The sequence below is a fragment of the Vidua macroura genome, chromosome 8 (genome assembly GCF_024509145.1).
Source record: "Vidua macroura isolate BioBank_ID:100142 chromosome 8, ASM2450914v1, whole genome shotgun sequence".
NCBI classification, from domain to species: Eukaryota; Metazoa; Chordata; class Aves; order Passeriformes; family Viduidae; genus Vidua; species Vidua macroura.
Genome location: NC_071578.1, coordinates 5008684 through 5027131, shown reverse-complemented (window position 1 = coordinate 5027131; position 18448 = coordinate 5008684).

Genomic DNA, 18448 nt, shown 5'->3' with positions numbered 1-18448 from the left:
ACCAAGAGAAACAAAAATGCACCAGATATTTCCTCGGATTCTGATGGGCTGCTCGTGTTTTAACTTTAGGCTCCATAAGTTATGTGAAGTCCTACATGGTGTTCATGCTCCCATGTGCTGCTCATGCTGAATTATGGCTGTCATTCCCCTTTTAGCATGAAATATGAGCCAGTTAATAGATTTACCCGATTTCCGTTCAAGATCAAAACTCAGAAAGGGTGGAAAGAAAAAGAGTTCTACCTATGAGTGATGAAATATCAAACAAAATATTGGTATCTAAGAATGTATTCATAAATTAAGGCATTTTTGAGCTTTCATTAAGGAAATATTAAGTTCCAATAGATATTGACTTGCCACATGCATGAATTCAATCCATCCTAATCTATCCATCTATTCCAAGTAATAGCTTGCATCCCATCACACCTAAAATAAACTTTTGCTAATGAGTTCAAGGGAATCGAAATATTTGCTTTGGCATCCTGGATATTTATATTTCACAGACCTCGCCCATTCTGACATAATCAGCAGCAGGATAGCACATTAACCTTGCCTCAGTGTTCCTAACTCAGCAACTTTGATGGCCAAGCACGAAGTCAGGTAGTCCAGATAATTATTTAGAAAAACAAGAATAAAAGTCTTGAGACAATAATATGAGATTCTAACACGTGCAGAGAAAGGTTAATTACAGATTATATTTGAGCTAGAAATGCACTGGCCTAGGTTGAATTTTTTCTCCTATCTCAATAGTTACTGTAGTTGTTTGTTCAAGCAATGCCTGATTAAGTTTTTATGCCAGTGTGTTAAAACAGAAAATTGGGATTAACTTAATCAATGGTAAATAAATGACTCAGGCACTGGTGGTACCAATAATGCAGAAGAGTTTGTCTGCCAGTTTGTGGCATGTAGATAATGTTTAGAAACATCAGGACAGCATCTCTCTACTTGAACTTGGTAATTCCTCATGAAGTATTTGTTTTTTGTGGCACCTCCTCTCTCTTTCTGACTTGTTACAACTTTTCCAAGACTTTACCAAAGAAATACCCATCACACATGGAAATATGTAACTGTGTCCCTTTGAAATCTCTTCTTTGTACAGTCCTCATCCAGGGTCTGTCACAAATTGAAAAAGTATTTCACACTCAAATCTCTGTGATAGCTTTAAAAAGATATAAAATAACAAGTATATAAAACATCAAGACAGTTCCTTTAGAACATCAAAAGAAATTATTCCACAGAGAGGCCAGCATTAACCTAAGCTGAGATAGGGTCTTCAGCTACTCCTTCTTTACTTTGTGAATTCGTCTTGGGGATTTTTTTACTGCTGGTTTTCATTGGGGGTTTTCTGAAGCTATTTTCAGCAGTTGGTTGTCAAAACTTTTTCTGGAAAGCATTGCTGATATAAACAGACTACTGATATAATCATGCAGTACCCCTGCATTTAATAAAACTTACAGTGTGTCTTCACATTAAGGAAATTTTTTAGCCCTTGAAATGTACATATAAAGCCAAACTCTTGGTTTGTTGGAAATTCCTCATTGGGATGAAGGTGATGGTTCAAAATGCCATATTTCAAAGAGTTGCCACACAAGTAAATACAAAGCTTACCTCCCCTGGGAAATATCATATAGTGGATTTAAAAGATGAACAAAATCCAGTGTTTATTCATTCTAGTGGATAGAAAGAGCAAACTCTCTGGCTTATCACAATGGTCAATTGTACAAGAAGCTGAAACAAGCCATTTCTGACAGCCAGTGAAAAGTAACATTTGTGCCCATTTAAAAAACCCAAAAAAACAACCAAACCACTCATGTTGTATTTCATGATGAAAAGCCAATAGAAGTCCCCAGCCAAGCTTTTTTTATCACTGAACTATCTTGATTTATACTTTGTTTGAAGTTCTCAAAATGAAACTTTCAGTCTCTAGCTCACTAAAAATAGCCTTGCTGTAGCTGGTTTGGGAGGCAGCTGAGGCAGGTAAGGTTGGAGCATTCAGCCCCTAGGAGAACAATTGTGCATTACTCTTTTGTTCTTTAGAAAGCAATCATGTCTTCTACACATAACAAGTCTGCAAATTCTTAGTAATAAATAGTCCATCTGAAGCTGATTTGTGAGATGCAGAACCTGAAATTTTTCTGAGAAAAGTCAACATTACTAATGGAAAAACGTGCTCTCTCTGCACATATTTCAGTTCAAATACTTGTAGTTACCTATTAGCAGTTGAACCACTGAGAGATGCTGTGAGACCCTTATAATAAAACAGTCCCTTTTCTCCACCAATTTTATTTTTTTCTTAACAAGAAGTTAGGCAAAACTCTGTCAAGACTGGTTTGCAGTAGCTGACTGCTCTGGGACCAGATGACCTCTCCAGGTTTCCACTTACCTATTCAGATTCTGAGAGTTTTCACTTCAGAAAATCTGTTACTTATATAGGTAGGTACAGCACTGCTAGTTCAAATATAATTTATGGAGTTGGTTCTGAACTCAGACAAGGCCAACAAACACTCTCAGACCTGGATGTCAGTTCCTGAGCTACACATAAAGACATTCCTGGCCCTCAGGAAAGCAGAAAAGCATCCAAGATAATATGATAATGACCTGCAGGACAAAAGACATAAAAATATGGAAAAGAAATTCTTGATCTTGCAGACACTATACACATTTCCTTAGATTTACTGTAGCTTCATATTAGTGCTGTTCTGAGGTCAATTTTGTGGGGATTCTTGATGGTCACATGTACATAACTTTGGAGCCGATATATTTTCTGCAGCCACTAATGTATGAAGGGAAAATTTCCTTTTTATCTTACTAATAAACAGCTTAGTTTACAATTTTCTATGCTCTTCCCAGTTATCTTAGAACATTATTTCTTCACCCAAAAGCAGTGCAGATTTGGAAGATAAAAAGTGGAAAAGCTGCAATATGTTGGATCCCTCCATGTGCACAGGTCCTGAAATTCCTCATTGTCCTCACCCTTTCCTACACACAGCTTCACAAGCTTTGGAAGAGCCCCATGGGACTATTTCACTCAGAATTTCACACAGCAGACAATGAGAAGGGAAGAAGATAGAGACATCAGAATTAAAGAGTGAATGTTTAAGGGATTCTGTTCAGCAACTGGGCTTATTTTAAGCCTTCATGCTGACATTGTTAGACCCAAAAAAAAAAAAAAATTAAAAAATCAGCTGCTGAAAGTTCTTTAAGGCTCAGAACTGGGATAAATGACATTTCTGCTATGTTGCAAATTCATCAGAAAAGGAGGACGTTGTCTTGCTTTGAGTGTATTCTAAATTAAAAGCCATAAGGAAACGATTGTGCTTGTGTTCTGCAGAACAAAGTACATGTTGTAGAGTATATTCCACCAATATTTCAAACTTTAAAAAGTATGGTGTTTCAAGCCTTAAAATAACAAAAGCTACACTCTTTTAGAGGTTATACCACATGGGGGTGTTCATTTCCCTTTGTCTTAGCTGCATAAACTCAAAATCAGCCCTGCACAGTAAATGATGTCTGCCCTATTGTCTTGTATAAACACTCTTTTGTTTTTCTTCAGTGCAAAGCTGTGTTTAAAGAAAGCTCTGTACGAATTCCAATAAAGAAACCAGTGTAAGAAAACTGCATTGGTAAAACGACCTAGAACAGCTCTACTGTTACCTCGCCTGGTGCTGCAAAGCCAGCAAAGGCAGATAATATTTTATTTGGAGCTGAAATGAACTGTTGTGAACTCTGACAAACCAGCACTTCAAAGCATTCTGAGCATACTGCCACCAGCATAAGGAAATTTATCGTGACTAAGAGCCTGACTCCGACCCTCCTTGCACCATCTTTGCTCTGCTGACTTCAGCTGGATGGAAGAGCAGGAGAAAGTCATTCAACCCTCTGTTGTCTCTGATTTAGAGAAACATGCCAAAACTAAAGATGGGAATCCTACTCAACACACCTATTTTAATCCCAAGAAAAAACAGCCCAGAAAAACCTCAGACAAAAATCTGGGCAACTTCATGGGTGGTCCATGCAGGACTCAGGAGAACTGATGAAAAGTAAGATGTCAGATTTGGTGATATTGCTGAATGTTTAGAAATTCAAACTTTCTGAGACTGGGACACAGCCCACATCATTATGTTAATTTTACTGAGCCATAGAAATGCATCAACATGGCTACATTATAATATAAACCACAGTAAAATTATTTGAAGGCTTTAAGAAAAGATACATATTTTTACAACCTCAAGCCCATTCTGGATTTCATGGAGACTGGTGTGCAGCAACTTGACATTATTATGATGATAATTTATTAATGATCTGTATATTTCAGTGCCCCTCTGGCTCTCCTGAGACAACATCAAGACTTCTCTCTGCTATGCATTTCACAGACATAAAGAATGGACGTTTTTGTCCTCATAAATCAGCAGAATAATGCAATTGCTGAATGCACGTAAAGGCCAGAACACAAGAGGATTGTTATAAAGCAGGGTATAAATCGTATTGCCAGTTATCCCTAAATGTTCCCTTTTTGGGGCTTTACAGGGTTTTTTTAATCTATACTGTTCATAGATATCCTCAGACATGAAAAACAGTTGAAAACTTGTTAAATTCCTTGATCACACACGAGTGAGTGAATGGTAAATATAGCATAGCCACCAAGAAGAATTCAAAGGACTTTGAGTCTTTAGATCTGATGTGTAATTCAGCTGACACATGGCACGTGAAATTTAACATAAAGTAATGCAAATTGGTTACAGAAAAGCAGTTCAGGAGTAAAAAGCGATAGGGGAAAAAACACAGAGGGGCTTAATAACAGTGGACACCCAATAAAACAATCATAGGCCCTGGCCTGCTGCCAGCACAGCACAAATATTCACATCCCTGGAGCTGATGGAGCAAAAACCCCACCAGCACCCCACAGGGGAGAGGGTTAATCTCAGCCACAGCTATGATGTCATCAAAAGCTATTATTTCGTTCCCATTTCTAAAAAAAAATTTAAAACTTGAGCACAGCCAAGAGAAGTTACACAAGGAAACTGCTCTCTCTGTACTAACATGTGCCAATGGTGTGGTGGCTGGAATGCAGATTTAGGAGAAAACAGGGTGGAATTTTTAGGGATTTATCAGCACTGTGGATTTTTCAACATTATAGTTTTGGGGTGGCTGGTCAGGGCTAAGAGAAATCTCTCTACAGTGGAGGATCACACATCAGCCCTGCCCAGAGCACCACCACAAAGCCTGTGTTCTCTGTGTACATTTTGAGGTACCCGCCCTGGCCAGTGTTACCTCCCTAGCCCAAAACCTGGCAGGATTAGAGAAATATGTGACATTTTGGGGCTGTAAATAGTGAACTGCTGGAGTCATTCTTTAAAGTTCCTTTGGAATTTTTTTTTTAAACTTTTTTTATTACTTTCAACTCCCTTCAAATTCAGATTATGTGTCTCTATTGAGATGGCATTAAACACTGTGGTATATTTGCCATTTTCTGAAGTTTCTTAGACAAAACACTTTTTCATTTCTCATTGTCCCACTATCTCCGAGCATCCAGAAACACAAACTGGGATGCAAAAATCAGCAAAAAATCTCACATTTGTACATGCAAGACAAGAGAAGTGCTTAACCCTGCCTCGCTGCAGTTGGAGCTTTGCAAAACCATGCTGCCTTGATAGTTTAAAACTTCCTTTCATTGACCACTATAATGTGCTTTTGCAAATCTCTTGATGAATCCCAGGTTAGTTGAACTGTTCAATTACAGCTTTATCCTAATCCTACTTGCTAAGCATTAATGCCAGCAACCTCCCACATCCTAATCCTGTCCCACTTGACACTGACCCACGCTCAGTCCCACATGACGTGTGTGTTAGCACAAAGCCATGCAAACAACATATTAATCAGGAATGCAACAGGAAAAGCAAAGAAATAGAGCAGGGAAGAGTTTTTCAGCGAAAAGACACCACTGGCTCCACACACAGGCTTGGCACATGCAGATTTAAATGCATCTTAAAAACAACATAAATACGTACACAAATGTGCTGAATGGTTACAAATCTTGTAGCTAGGCTCTTAGAAGGTCTCTTGATCATGATTTAAAACAAGAGAAAAATCCAGTCTGAGGGCAGATTGAAACTATTAGAATTAGATACAGCCTTAGAAAATGGAAAGACTTTTATGTGTGATAGATTCCCATCCTCTATAATTCACTGCAGACTGGGAAAGTGATTCCTTCAGATCTGCTGCTGACAGCTTAATATTCCCAATGATAATGTTGTCAGGTGATAACACAGAGCCAGCCTATACACTTTGATCTGAATGGAAAGTCTGCTTTAACTGCAACACTCTGAGAGATTCTGCTTGGAAAAAAAGAGCTCAGCTAAGCTGAAAGATTACCTGAAAAGCATCTAATTGTGGTCAAGTTAGAAATGCATCAACCTTGAATAGGTCTAAGTTGCCTTCCCTGAACAAACCCCGAACAGTGACCAGAATTCTCTCTCCAAAAAACATTACTGAGGCAGACAAAGGCACACAAGAACAATCCTAAAGAACCTCATACCCAGTTTTTAAAGTGAGTGTGCTGTCAAATGTAGTCTCTCAAATTTCAGGAACATGAATATATGGCTTGTAGAAACTCTTGGTTTAAATGTCTCTCCACAACTTTCCTTCACTAACCACAAGACCAACGAAATTCCTGTAGGTTTCTACATCCATACAGCTAAATATGCTTTCAATTATTTTCCTGGCACAGTTAAAGAAGAATTTCAATAGTGTAGGGCATTTATGTCAGGATAGTAAAGCTGTGTCTTTTAGAATGCTATCGATACTGTTCTGCTCATGCCCAACGCTGCAATTGCAGCAGTGCAAGGGGAACCTGAGCAGGAGGGAAGAGCTGAGCAGCACTCCCCTCCACACTTAGGCATTAAGGACAATTATTCCCTGCCTCTGGGCAAAAAGGCCACAGAGGACAGAGAAAATTGGTGCAGGGACATGATTCTTCTCCTCAACTACTTATCAACTTTTTGAAAAGGTAGAAGCACAATTGTAGCATGGTTAGAAGGAAAGGTGCAATTTCTCCATCTTCCAAGGAGCTCTAAACTTTCGGAGGAAAGGGCAAACAGGAATGGCCAAGTTTTGCAGTGACCTCAAGAGCAGCCCATTTGCATGTTCAGAAGTTCTCTTGTCATTCAGAAAACCCTTAAAGGCTTTCAGTGCAGAGAAGCTGATTTTTGCTGCATTTGAATCCATGCCATAATTGACCTGTCCCTGCTTTCCATGTCATGTTTCTGTTTTCAGTGTAAGGAGCATTCTGCTTGAGAGTTTGCTCAGGAAACAAGAAAACAAGTGACTGCCACCCTCTAAAGTATCACGTGCTGAAACTGAGGGATTTGAGGTGGCAAGCAATGTGGCTCTAATGGTTAAAACCCACCAACACAAACTGGAAATGGGATCTGAAAAATAACCCAACTGTTTTGGAGATTATTACGCGTTAGAAATCAGGGAATAATTTGAAAATTGCTTTCAGGTATTATGTTTACTAAAATTGCTTTCCTACCCTGGCTGAATTGCAGAGTTATTATCACCTACCACACGTACCAGATAAGCTGTAGCACTTGTAACCTGAGCATTATTCTTATCATAAGGGTTTCATTAAGAGCTTCCATGTGATACTCCAGTGTTTATGTGCACACACACGTGCCCCACTGCTCTGTGTGTGCATCATCAAATTACTTTCCTTTTAATTGCAAAACCCAGGTTGCCTTTGTGCTTAATATAGGCATTATGGAGTGAGGGAAAAGAACAACATAAGAATAAGAGAAACTCAATCTCCTGAAATTCACAGTACTACTGTCAGTGTGCATTAAGTGCACATAGCAGAGTGGTCACTTAATTGGGGGGAAAAAAAAAGAAGCAACCACATCTTTAAAAAAATAAATTCAGTGTATCACCTAAGTACAATAAGCCACTAAATAGCATAAAAACTTGAACTTCATCAAGGAGAAAGACAACAGCAGCCCTTTCAGTTATCAGACCCTGGTTTTGGCAGGAATGACAGATCTTGGAACACTTCCTCATTAAGTTGTGAATTACTAATTTTAATCCGAATACACAAAGTGAATGTTTCATCTTTGAAATCTGGACTGGAAAAAGAAATATTGTCAAAGGACTGCACCTTCATTCCCCCAGGCAGAAGGAACAAAGTCTTGGTGAGCTCAAATCATGGTGCTATTTTCACACAAAGCAGGGTGAGAATTATGTCAGGATAGTATAAAATTTATGAATTTTATTAATTCAACAGGATCTTCTCCTCACTGACCCCATGGGATTCATTTCCAGGGGAATTTCAGGAATAAACCAGCTGAGTTTTGTCTTATCTTCCTCTATACAATGGTTTAAAGTTTCTGACTTGAACATAACCTCCACAGGCAGCAAGATTCTCCCTGAAAGTGCAGAGGCCCAACAAGAAAAGCAGAAGTGGTGCAAGCTGTCAGCAAGTCTGTGTGGAGACCTCTTTGAAAGAGGCATTCAATCCCCCTCAGACTGCCACTGAACCTGCTGGCCACCTCTAGGATTCTGCCTGGACTTACACTTCCTTTTTTCTCTTGTCACCTATACAGGGGTTTTAAGTTTTGGAAACTGCTATATTTTTTCCAATTTGACCCAACAGTGGCCTAAAGGTGGTTGAGTACATATTATTATCAGCCATTGGGGAGTACTGCAGAAAAGGCTACAAAGATAGAGCTATCAAGTCCACGTGAGCTCAGTTAAAACACATTTCTTTCATGTAGAGATGATAAAAGACCTGTGGAGTAAGGGTAGGTCATGCATCACCAAAAAAGTACACATGAAAGTTGTCCCTTGCACAGTTCTCCCCTTTGTCAGTCCATTATTTACCATAAATACACCTTTTGTCACTACCTATGTCACCACCACTAGCCTGTTTATGTTAATAAAAAGCAGACTGACAAAAAGCTGCTCTCATATACACGGAGAAAATATCCACTGATTTCAGAGTGGTCCAAGGCTACTAAAACACCTTGTTTGGTTTAAATATTTACATATGGACACGTGCTGCTCCAGGTTTTCTGGATCTTTTTAAAGGGATTTTTCCACATGGTCATCTCTTAAATTTTCTGGTCTACAATGAACTTTTCCAAGCCCAAGTTAAAATCCCACCTTAACTCACCAGATAAGATGGAATCTGAGCCTTCTGAGCACCAGCAGCTCTCACCCTCTGTTGCTGGGTGTTTAAAAGTGAACTAAAAAAAAAAACAAAAATCAAACAATAAACCACTCTAGACGCTAAGGAACAAAAGTTTTCCTGCCTTCTCTCACACTTTTTACTACTCTATATTATGGATGCTATACTGCTAAAAAACATGGAGAAGGTGTTTCCACTTGTGCAGACTTATGACATATAAAATATGTTAAGTGAATGATAAAAATGGTGGAAGATTTGCCACTTTACACTGTTCTCAGCAATATATTTACTTGCCTGTATTTATTTAGCATTGATTGTTAATTTGTTTATTCCTCTTCTAGTCTTTGCAACCTCCTCCACAACATCAATCTGACAGCTCCTCATGCCACCCTTCCATTTTTTTCCTTTAAACCTCCAAGCTTATGCTCTGCTCTCTTTCTCTCAAAACTTAACCATGGTTTTTGGGAGTGTTTCTGCTCCTGGCAGGGCTGCCAGTGTCTGGTGGCAGGCTCTGCATGGGCAGAGGCTCCCTGCAGAGAAATGGCAATGTTTTCCTTTTCCCAGAATGTTGTGTCCCCTCGCTGTTCCGCTCAGTGAGCGGTTCCTGGCCAGAGGAGCACTTTGTCCCGTGTGTCATATGCTTGAGCCCTCCCTCCTTCCTGCTTGGGATCATGAGATTACTGCTAACAATAGTAACGCCAACATTCTGAATATACAAAATAAAAGGCACCGAGATGAAGCCCTTTAATTAATCCTTGAGGGGAATAATCCAGACATTGCTACCAGAGATGCTGATTTTTTTGGGATGGGGGGGAGGGGGGGAGGGGAAAGCCCTGAACATTGTTTAAAATAATTCTCAGAACATTGCAAATTACTGAAAGCTAAGTGGCAACAAACCTTCTCCGTGCTCCTCAGCAGGCATTCAGCAGCAGCAGCTGCTCAGGGCAATCCCAAATCCACTTTATGGGCTCAGGTGGGGCTGCTCTCTCCTGATGCAGGATGATGGGGTGTAACCAGCACAGAACACAAACAGGGGCTGTCACAGCTGTCACAGACACTCTCCCAAACTCAGGTGGAGAAGGTGTGTTACCTGAGCTGGTCCAAGCACTGGGGATTTTTCAGTCCAGTCCCACTTAGGAGCACCCTTGGAGGAGCTTGGGGTTATGATCATGAGAGCACAGTGTGGCACCAGCTCATGCTCCTGCCCAGGGGATGTGCTCCCTGTTCCCTTGGAAGGAACAAACCAGATTTCACTGGAGTGGACAGAAATCTTTATCCTGACCTTTAATGAAGGCTAAATTTGGTCTTTTTTCACACAGCTCCATGACTTGGTATGAGTAAGACCATTACATCTTCTTTTAAGGGTATTTAGTCACTGTTGACTTTTCCAGTATTGGTGCCAGCTTTTCTCATCTTGTTGGAAAAAAAAAAAAAAAAGCCACAGTGAAGACCCTGGCAGTGCTATAGTGGAGGTTTCATGGTTGTAGAAATCCTAAAACTATCATGTATTCTTCTAACACATGTGTTTGGGAGTGCTAAAACACTGACTTCACCCACAAATAGTTCAGCATTTTACAAAGTTCCACTTCCCTGCCCTCGAGAGCTTTCTATCTTAAACAGCAAAAACAAAAGAAGGGAAGAGAACAGAGCAGAACAGAAAAATATTTCTTTTTAAAAAAAGACTCTGGTCCTTTGTTTCATCATTTTTGTCAGTAGTTGTAAACAACTTTTATTGCTACAGTAAATGAACTAGTATGTCTATGAGAGAGTACTGAAAACTAAATGTAAAACTATGCATAATTACTGCTCAGTAATTAAATCAAATCTTTCTTCTGTCCTTCAACAAAGGTTGAAGGTTGAAAATACCTAGGAATTGTTCCCTGGGTTCTTGTAGGAGTCAGTCCAAATTCCGTTAGCTCTGGTGGGAGGTGGTTCAGACCCATGGTTTTATTCTGTGAAATGAATGGAATAATTTCCCAAGAAGATGGCACTGATTCAGGAAGACTAATTGTAGAATTAAATATGAATAAAGACATCTTTAAAGTTGTGCCCCAGTAAGGCTAGTGAATATTTCTTACCCTGCAGCAATAATACATTTCTATACTGAAAAAGTTCTATAGTGTCAATAAATGTTTACACCAGCCCTGGTTCTAAAAATATTAAGAAAAATATTTTGCTACATGAAATGCAAGGAAACACTTGGAACATGGATTTATTTGATTTATTAATTAAATTAAGTACATTTAGGAGTTTCAGTATTGAGGAATGTGTTGTTACTATTGGTGTACAAGCAGTTCTGCTCAGAGAGGGATGCTGATAGGTCTGAAAAGAAATTATCCAAAATCTCTGCAGACATGCCTGGAACAGCAAGAGGAAGCAGAGCACCTACAAATTCAGTTCCTGAGAGGAGGAGGCAATTCAGACAGCTGAACTGGTATGGGGAGCACTGAGAGTGAGCAAGGATAAAGGCTGCAGTGGACCAGGCAGGGGTCTCTGGGAGTTTTTTGCTCCATTACTCAGAACAGTAGGATTTGAAAGCATTTTTCCATTAAAAAAAAAAAAATACCCAAAATGACAACAGTGAGGCCCAGCTTTCAAGTCTGCATATAAACATCAGTGCTTGGTTTTGAGACTTGTGGTCCTTAAGACCTCCTATTTTATTTTCAAACAGCACACCCCCTGCCAAGGAGTTACATTTTTTCCCTCTTTAAATAAGCAGCTAGGGTAATGGCGTGATGAACAAGTTTCATTTCTTTCTGTTCAGTTTTTTCCATCTTTAATACAGCCTCCAGCAGGCCAGATGGCACCAATGCAATTGCTAGTAAGTCAATACATCTGGCTGCATTCCTGAAATGACAAATCTGATGGATAGAGCCCCAGCTCCTATACAAAGCCTCTTTTCAGAACGCTCTCCCTGGTACTTGTCTGCTTTAAGCAAAACCTAATGTGTGAAAACAAAATAAAATTGAGCTCTTTCAGCACCCCGTGCTAACGTTTCATTTGCAGTGTTTTTATTAACGCTGCCCTGCTCCTGTGCCTCGGCCCTGCTCTGCCCAGAGCTCACTTTTTGGCACAAGACAGGCTCTGTTCGAAGCCCTCCCTCCTCTGGAGCTGCCAGCAGTTCAAAGCAGGTTACAATAAACACTCTGGGCTTTGCTCATTAAGAGCAGCGAGATTGTTTAGGAAATTGTCCTCGAAGAGAAAACAATCTGAGAAAAGCAGAAATCGAGCAAATGTTTCTTTCAGCCTCAGTAATGTCTCTTTGGGCAAACTGGGAGTTGGAAATAGGTGTGACCTCCTGGCATCGGCAGAGCAGAATCTGTCAGCGAGGCACCGTGCTGCTGAATCCCAGCCGGGCAAGGTGCAAGGCTTGCACAGGATCCCTGGATTATTCACAGATCTGCAGAAAAACCCCTGGGGGGAGTTGTTCAGACCCACAGGAGGATGTGTAGCAGAAAATCTACAACAAGAGCAAGTCAGGTGTTACCCATCTCCAGAAAACTACAGCCACTGCACATCACGTGTTCACCACCTCTTAGGCAACAGCAAACCTCATCTTATAGGGATGACTTGGAAAAGCAACCAGCACCAGATAAAACACAAAAACCCAAAAATGTGCAACTCCACCAAGGAACTGCTCTGTCCCCATAGCTGTATTTCACCAAAATATTGTATTAAAATATTATATTAAAAATTTAAAAGGTATTTATTAATATTTTAAATGAAAAATAATATAATATAATATAATATAATATAATATAATATAATATAATATAATATAATATAATATAATATAATATAATATAATATAATATAATATAATATAATATATATTTATATATAAAATATATAATTAAATATAACTTTATAAATATATATTTATATATATTTCTATATGAATATATATTTATTATATTTGTTAAATAGAAATATATATAATTATGTATTTATATACTTTTATTTAATAAATACAATAAGTATATTTTATATATTTATGTATAGATACATATTTATTTTATTTATATATAATATATTTATTATTTTATATAATATATGTAATATATGTTTAATATATTAAAATACAAAATATATCTTTCTCCTCACTCTGTGAGGTGTGATGTTCATAATTTGTGTTTATTCATCACTGATGGACTTGTGGAAAAGGAGAATTTATTTCTGTGGTAACTGCAGTCCCTGCCATGATAAATATCAAACAACTGACCATTTTAAGTCATGTTACTTACACAAGAAGTAGCTCAGTCCTTGAAACACCCTTTAAAAAAAAAAAAAAAGCTTTTTTTAAAAAAAGTACTTTGTCTCCTGACTATACCTGCTGAAGGCACTGAGATGGCTCAGGGGTAACAAAGACATAAAGAAATCCAAATACAGAAATCAAGAAACTCATATTATATACACTCACTGCAGTAGGTAACAACTAGTGAGTAAAACGCTGTGTCCAGTGGGTCCAAGAGCCATCCTTCCATCACAAACACAAGCCCTGATTTTGGGTCTGAGCACCCCCATGGTGAGCATTTCTGCCTGCAACCTGAGCTGAAGAGTCTCAGTCCAGAACATTAAGAGTGCAACAGGCAAAAAAAATTCTGATTTATTGGGTACAGTCTTTGGGCAGAGAAACAAAAATGACGACAGTGAAGCTTTCCTAACATTTGTACTCTGCACCAGGGCTCGGATCCCTCAGAGCTCAGGGTTTTCTTCTTAAAGGGCAAACCAGCTCAGGTGGAGCATTCCAAAGACACCTCCTGCAGCTCAGAGCTCATCTCCAGAAAGAGAGCATCGTGTGCTCAGGGGCAGATCCCTTCAAAAACCCCTGCCCTATTCTTCTCAAGGCTTTTAGGATTCATTCTCTCTCAGCTATATCCCATATGGAGAATTAAGTTACTTGCAGAGGGGCCTTCTGCACAGTTCAGTAATATCAAAGTTTAACCTCTATTTAAGCTGATTTCATTGTTTTAACTTTATTTTTTTTTTATGAGTCATGGAAATAAAAGTTATTTAAGCCACAGCGGGACTCAGGGTCTGGGAGGTACAGCACAGATGAGGACCCATCTGTCCATTTCTCTGTACCACAGCATCCTTGGCCTGTTTCTCATGTGTGTTTGGGGAAGAAAGGAGAGGAGTTGTGGGTTTTTTAGTCTCTTGCTAGATGATGTGGGTAGCCCTAAAAATCAGATTCACATTTTTTGCATTTTTCGGTGAGCAGTGAAAATAAAATCCTGGGCCTTATCAGTAATTTATGTGTAAATAATTTCAGCATTATTTTAAAAACAGCAGCGCAAAAAAATACTTCACATACCTCAAATATCAGCAATCAGCAATAAAAACAAAAGAATTTTTTCCTCACCATATAAATTAGAATGTAAATATCTGTACACAGACTTACACAAGGAAAAACCCAGCCAATGGATTATTAAAAGTTATCACTGAATTTATGATACAAAACTGAGTCGTTACAGCATTGTTTCCAGTGGTGAAGACATTGAGATTTCAGACCTAAGGTGCTACTACTATTTAAAATATCACCAAACATCAGAGAGATCTATAGAATTATTCTCTAAATATTTTACCAAAGAGCTAAACCTGAGAGCTATCATTATGAGCAGTGTTTAGAAGAGGAAAATTGAGAATAAGAGAGCATCCCATCAAGTATAAGGGGGTCTAGGATTGGAAGAGAGTGAAGGAGCCTTATTCTCCACAGCTTTCCATCATGTTTCTCTGTCTTTCTGTTTGTAGTTCTCACTTCTTAATCAGTATTTCACCTTTCAATCTACTGCAGCCATTAATTATTTGACTTTTAGATTCCTTTAATTTCTCCAAGTTGCTTGTCTAGCTATCCTTTGACAAGAAATGTGGGAGAATATTTTCTATTTTCTCCATTCATTTTTATCAAATGACACATTTTAAATTGCCTCATTTTTCCATGCAATTTTTGCCTACAAATGTAATTGCTGCAAGGACTTAAATCATGTAATATTAGAACATTCTGAAATAGCAGTAATGATCTAAAAATAGAGAACGCTTTTGAAACAGCTTTCAGTTATGGAGAATCCAAATTATTCTAATTTGGAAATACATTTAAGCAAATTTGGATATGCTGTGCAGCCAGTGATTTTTCACCACTTTCATTTTGCACAGCCACATTCCATGCTGATCATCTGAAATCAAAACTTCCCTGGCCTTGTCACCCTCCTTAGCTTGCTTAGTGAAACAGCACTGAGAAATTGCCCTGTTTTTGAATATTTATCCACTGAGTCATGTACTGAAGCCTGAAACTTCAGTGATTGAGGGGGAGTCTCCACACATTAAGTCACCTTTCAGGATTTGGCCAGGGAGAAAAGGAGAGCACACTGGCTATGTTTGGAAAGACCCTGGGGAGAGAAGGAGAAGCAAAGAAACCACTTTGAATGTGCTGATAGTAAGATGAGCATGAAAATCCATGTTTTACAGGCACTTATGTCCCATTGGAGCTCTTTTTATATTTTAAATCTGCCCTTAGATACTCAGGTGACAGGAACTGTGGAAAACAGATGGTACCCAGCCCTGGGGATACTAATTACTAGAAAATTAGCATAGCTGAAAATGACATAATCCAAGTGAGCAGGGATTGGATGTTAAAGCTTAGGCATTATACAAAATAATAAACAATGTACTTGTCTTCTGGTTGAGTCACTGGACAGAGGCCCTGGAGATGGATATTGCTCTCTCCAGATTTGATACAGGCACCTTTTATCACTGGGCTTGATGAACTTTTCCAGTCTTTTCCCACTCCTGAGAGTGGAGCAGCCCCAGCCTCCACCAGAACTTCCAGCCATTACTGCAACATCATTGTTAATAGAAGAGAAATAAGTCCCAGCCACATTAGCAATGCAAATATATCTGAACTTTGGCTGGTTGTATTAGATCTGATGCCATTATGGAGAAAACCAGTAATCCCCCTGTAATCTATTCCTAGGAAATTTAATTAGGCAGTTGGATGTGGGCACTGTTGCTCCGTGATTAGCACATCACAGGGATTCACCATCATTAGCAAAGGTAATGACTATTTATCTCATCCCTCAGGATCATCTACCAGCTCTGAGAGCTTCACCTCTCTCATTTTCTAGTCTGAGTGGAGTCAGGAAGGTCTGGGAAAGGCTGTGGGATTTGGAGATGGCTCCTTGGAAACGTGCTCAATAAGGAGAGGCTCGGGCATAACTGACACGGTTTTGAGCTGAAGTCTGACCCACAAGGTTTTATTCAACGCAAGAAATGATGCTGGAATCACAGTTTGGGTCTTTGCCTGCTTGGGTTGATTTTCTTAAAGCACTGGGTGCTTTTATACCTGTTTTTCAACAAATAACACAGGACTGATAATCAGTTTTGTGGGATTCTGAGTTTTTTTGTGCAGCAAAATGTAGTGGGTAGGAGAGTCCTATCTCTGGCTCTCACTGCACCTCCTCAGATGCAGAATAAATGTCCTGGATTCAGGTGTCCTCCTCCATGGAAAGAGCCCCTTGGCACCTGATAGCCTGGTGTATCTGTGTAAGAGATATCATGTTATCAGTGCTGCTCAGAACAAAGCAGCCCATTGTTTTGGGTTCACAAGAAGTTCTATGGATTAAATCATTCACCAAAGACTGTGGTTCTGGAAAAAAAAAGAAAAGTAGCATATATGAACATAATAACTAAGTATGTGTCCCACTATTTTGGGTTTTGTTTCAAGAGAAAACAGAAAATTGGAGATCAAATCTAAGCAAAAGCAACCTGTGGCCATTATAAATAGAGGTGCTTTTCAAGGTCCATTAAGCACTAATCATACCTGAGATTAAGGGGAGAAGGGGGAACCATGGGTCTAAGATTGTTTGAAGGGTACATTTCATCCTAGTAAGAAATTTAAGACACAGACAGGTCAGGCTGAGTTCTGTTTAATTTAAAAGATACTCATCTCAAGCATTAGTCAGAGGTCTCGGCATACTGGATGTCTTTCTTGTTACAGTGCACAAGGAAAAAGTGTGGAGAAACAATTTCAGGAGAAGAAAGAGCAATACAGTCCTGATTCAGGCCTAGTTTCCTCCATTTCCACCAGAAAAACACATTTTAGGAGCCAGTTCTAGAATTATTTTCACAAATTTTCAAGCTGCTTGTCTAAAACGCAGATTTACAATACCTTTATCCTCCCTTAACTTTCCAGTTAACTTGCTGCACTCTGAAACATCCTTCTGGGCAAGTTCTGCTGCTCTGCAGGAGTGGTTTTCTCTCAGTGCTTCAGCATTTGCTCCACTCACCCAGTGACTGTCTGAAAACTGCACCCCTGCCCACACACTGCTGGAACGCAGGCAGGCATCAGGCACAGGATCCTAGCAGATAAATCAGATAAATCACATAAATCAGGTAAATCAGATAAATCCCTGTGCTGTCAAACAGAACCACTGCTTCCCACTGAAAATGGTCTTGCCAACCACTGTGCACAGTTTGCAGTGACTAAAATCTGAAATACAAGTACAGTTTGCAGTGACTAAAATCTGAAATAGAAGTACATTGATGAAGTTCTTTAAGCTGGAGAGGGACTTTTGACAAGGCTGTGTAGCAACAGGACAAAGTGGGATGGCTTTAAGCTGCCAGAGGGCAGGGTTGGATGGGATATTGGGAAGGAATTCTTCCCTGGCAGGGCGGGGGAGGCCCTGGCACATAGGAGAAGCTGTGGCTGCCCCTGGATCCCTGGAAGTGTCCAAGGCCAGGCTGGACAGGGCTTGGAGCACCCTGGGATAGTAGAAGTTGTCTCTGCACATGGCAGGGAATGGCAACAAGATGATTTTGAAGATCCCTTCCAACCCAAAGCACTCCATGATTTTATGATTCTGAATGTTCTTGAGCGAGATGTGTTGGACCAAGCCCTTTCCTGACCCAGGGATGGGGCAGCTGAGAGGTGTTTTAAAAACTTCTATTCCATTTTCAGTCTCATGTAAAGGGTGAGACAATAGATGTTATAATTCACACCATCACAATCAGAAGCCAACTATTTCCTAATTACAAACACTATAATTGTTTCTTTGCCTATCAGCTTTTGCCACACCATGCTGTAGATGCCTTAAAGCCAATCACCTAAAATTACCCCTCATGGGTCCTACCACAATGCATCTTTCATAGTTCTATTTTTCCAAAGTATCTAGTCTTTTATGCAAGGCCACCCTTTGAAACTTGTTTCTAGCTCCATTTCTCTCTCAGCAATGTCTGTCCTATTCCATGGCATTGCTAAGTCAACATTTCTTGTCTCAA